Source organism: Adiantum capillus-veneris, chromosome 14 (assembly GCF_014529385.1).
Source record: "Adiantum capillus-veneris isolate H3 chromosome 14, ASM1452938v2, whole genome shotgun sequence".
NCBI classification, from domain to species: Eukaryota; Viridiplantae; Streptophyta; class Polypodiopsida; order Polypodiales; family Pteridaceae; genus Adiantum; species Adiantum capillus-veneris.
In genome coordinates, this window is record NC_140944.1 from 13710882 (window position 1) to 13715126 (window position 4245).

The window sequence follows — 4245 nt, forward strand, 5'->3', positions numbered from 1 at the left end:
ACAAGCTACAGAGGATTGTGCTGAAGCCCAGGCTCATGTCTCTCGTTTGCAGAAAATGATTCGTCGATTTCGTAAGGAGAGGCGCAGGGTCTATTTTTGGGTGGAGACCTTAGCTCATTCCTTTTCTCTCAGTCTCCCACCTTGCCCTCCATTTTGGGCTGCTCTTAATTGCTACCTTACTCGTGATTATCCCTTGCATACACCTCTTGCTCCTCTTCCATAGCCGCCTCAATCTATCTCCTTGCCAACATAGTTTATTCCTCGGGCTGCCTGGCCGGAACAAATTGAGATAGGTCCACGTCTTTTGGATGAGGTCTATCAAGCCCATACTGCAGATTTTCGGGGCTTTGGCTATATTGATGTTTCCTCTTCACCAGAGAAGGGTGCAGAGCAACCACCGGAACCTTCCAACCGGAGGGGCTGATTGTGGGTTCGCGCAATCCACCGTGCGTGCCAAGTGTTACGGCATTAGCCGCACATGCGGTCCTGCAGATGTCTGGACACTGCGAATCAGCAGTCAGGAGTCATGCGGTATGCGGTTGTCGGAGCGGCAGTTCTTCATAGGATATCATGGGACAGGAGTGTGTGCACCGTTCCCGCTGGAGCAGCGGTTGTATATGGAGGGGCATACCTGTCTTTTGATGTAACTTAACCAATCTGTATGATATTCATGGCATCATCTATTGTACTCTGTGTCTGGATTACAGATGAATGAAGCAAGGGTTGTTCTGTGTCTATGTACTTTGTACTTCCTTCTCTTGTCATTTTGTGTGTTGATGTTCATATAATGTAGTTGCGGGTAATCATTCCCGTAATGCCTATTGCTCCTGTGTGGGCAATAGCCATTACAATTCACAAAAACAAGCGAGAAGTCTGGAACGGAGTGCACACTTGTCGCTCTTGGAGTATCCATTGACACAGTGTATTGATCGTGATCCTACAACTCGCTTGCAATTCCACTTCTTCTCCCTTGGCACCTCAGTTGCTTGGACCTCCCAAAAAATCCTATTCACCCCTGTGTGACCACTTTCATCATTAAATTTATGCTTCAAGAAGCCAACAACATCCTTGGCACACTTCATGTGCCATGCATCAGCCTTTAACTGCTCATGTGTTAAAGCCCTCTTTACAACTGCCCCTGCACCATCATGCTCCCCTTTGCCATGGCCCGAGGCAAAGAAACTCCACAGCATTGCAATGCCAGTCAAACAATAGTACCTAAAACAATGACCCACCTTCAATGCTGGGCAGAAACAAATTGCTGGAAACTTTTCATCAGAGGTGGAATAAAACCTGGCGTACCTTGACACGAAGAAGAACGGTCTAGATGACTTGAATTGAGCAGCACATCCATCTGACCACACCCAGTGCCGCTTCAAGAAGTTGAATCCCTGATTTTGAAGCCAAACACTATGTAGTTGCAAGCAATGTTGCACAAAAAGCGTGTCATGATCTTTGTCATCAGAAATGTAAAAATGTGTATATTTTAACACCTGGTCTTTCTCGTCTCGAATGTATGTAATGTGCACCAAGATGGTGACTTGTGAAGAGTACCAATACATTGACTGGATTTCATTTTGCTCCTTAAATGAGTAATTTTCCGCAAAGTCAATAACAGAGACCACTACATCTCTAGGAAACGTACGAATGCAATCTTTGAACTGTTGAGATTGCCACCGGGCAATAAAATTGTGTCGGATGTAAGTGGTCAGATGCTTTTTAAGAAAAGTTGTGAAATCCTTGCATCCCATTTCCTTCACCAGAAGATCCTTGCGCTTCTTGCCTTGAGAATGGGTTGAGGCAACGTCTTCAAACACCTTAACAGAAATTTGGGCTGCACTTTCAAGTGTTTCGTTTGGACAAAGCAATAATCTCTTCGACCCACATTGAGGACATTCTCCCTTCAAGCAAGTCAACTTATGAAATGCGGAGTCCATTGGTTTTTCACATAACACACTTTCAGTCAATGTGCTTACACTGGTGTATGTGTACGTGGCAGCTTCACACTTACTTGGAGCCTCTTTTGGCAAGCATATAGCACACATGCAACCACACCCATCGCCGTGCATGCCTGTCTTAGTGTGTCTCATGTGGTTGAATGCTTCCTTGAGATATATCATCTGAATATGAGCAATACAACAGCACGTGTAACGGTCCTTCAACTTACAAAAAAACCAAGGTTTCAATCCCTCAAAACATCTGAGTGAGATCTTGATGTGTGGATATTGCATTTGGAACCTCATGTAAAGCTCACCCTATGCAAGAAAAAATAAAACCCATCAGAGGCTCAGACTTTTTTCAAAGTAAAACCCATCAAAGTAAAAGCTCTGTGAGGTATTCAATGATTTTTTCTACCTCCAAAGTACCTAGAGCACCTCTTTACTATCATGGTACTTCCATGACTACCTTTGAAATGAACTCTATGGTACTTTCAAGACTACCGTTGTGAGGCATTTTAGACTCTTTCAGAGATCCAGAGTACCTAAAGATCCTCTTCACTGTCATGGTACTTCCATGACTACCTTTGAAAGGAACTCTATGAACTTTTTCTACCTCCAAAGTACCTAGAGAACCCATTTAAACTCACATGGTACTTTCAAGACTACCTTTGCGAGGTATTCTAGACTCTTTCAAAGATCTAGAGTACCTAAAGAGCCTTTATACTATCATGGTACTTCCATGACTACCGTTGAAAGGAACTATGTGACTTTTCTCTGCCTCCAAAGTTCCTAGAGAACCTCTTTACTCTCATGGTAAATAACTACCTTTGAAAGGTCCAAAGTACCTAAAGAGCCTCTTTCAAGACTCTTTCAAAGGTCTAGAGTACCTAAAGAGCCTCTTTACTGTCATGGTACTTCCATGACTACCTTTGAAAGAAACTCTATGAACTTTTTCTACCTCCAAAGTACCTAGAGGACCCATTTAGACTCGCATGGTACTTTCAAGACTACCTTTGCGAGGTATTCTAGACTCTTTCAAAGATCCAGAGTACCTAAAGAGCCTTTTATACTATCATGGTACTTCCCTGACTACCTTTGAAAGGAACTCTATGACTTTTCTCTACATCCAAAGTTCATACCTATGAAACTTTAGGAGCATACCTGTGAATCATCAAGCAAATGTATTGGATGCTTTATGTAAGATTTTCTGCCCAATCGTTATCGACACACATCTTTTTTGTTTGGCGACACTCTTGTCTCTATCTGCCAAAAGGAAAAAACAAGGTCTTTTGTCGCTTGTGTGATGGTGGAACTTTGAGGTACTTGACGACTACATAATTGCAAAGGAAATGCGCCAACCTCAGCCTGTTTTAACCTTGAATTGGCTGCTGCAAAGTTTCGCGGATGCAATCCAATAAATCTGGCCATCTTGGAGTTGCTAATAGACCTTGATGGATCTCCTTCACTATTCACCAACATCATGCAAACAGCTCTTTTAATCTTCAGCTCCTCTTCAGACATGGATGCTTTGACTTTAGTAATTGTGCCTCGAATATTGGATAGTATTGACTTCTGAGATGCATGATGCAAACGTCTAAAAGCTGGCAGTCCTAGAAGACATTGAAAGGCGGTTTTCTTAGCATCTCAAGTCATGCTTTTTGTTGCTTTCTGCCAGCATTTTGAGACTTTCATGCAAACCTAATTCACATCTTCTTTTGACCTTGAACCTGATGCATCACTTTCTCGATGTCTCCTACGGCTCTCTCTTTTCATCGTAGACCAATATTCTCGCATCCGATGGTTACCTTCATGGCGAATTGTGACTGAGTCATCCCTGTGGTAATTGTGAGTCATGTCATCATGAAGTGGATTGTATTGCGCATGCTGCTGAAAGTACTCAGAGCCCTGCAGTGTACTTGGAGGTGGCTCATTTTGCACAATCCTCTCTTCAAAACATCCGACACCACAAGAAATGGCCGGCCATCCAACATGGAAATTGTGTGGAGGTTGTTGCTGGTGTGGAACGTGCTCTCCCAAGCTGCTGAAATCGACATTCCACAAAAGGTGACAATCGATTGGAGGCTGCTTCTCAGACACATCCTGTTGGCCAATCTCCTGCTGCAACATCTCCATCCCAATCTCATAGACCTTTAGTCTCCACACCTTATGACAATTCTCCACAAGTTCCTGGTGCAATTTTCCTTCTTCTTGCAAGAGAGAGAGAGAGAGAGAGAGAGAGAGAGAGAGAGAGAGAGAGAGAGAGAGAGAGAGAGAGAGAGAGAGAGAGAGAGAGAGAGAGAGCACG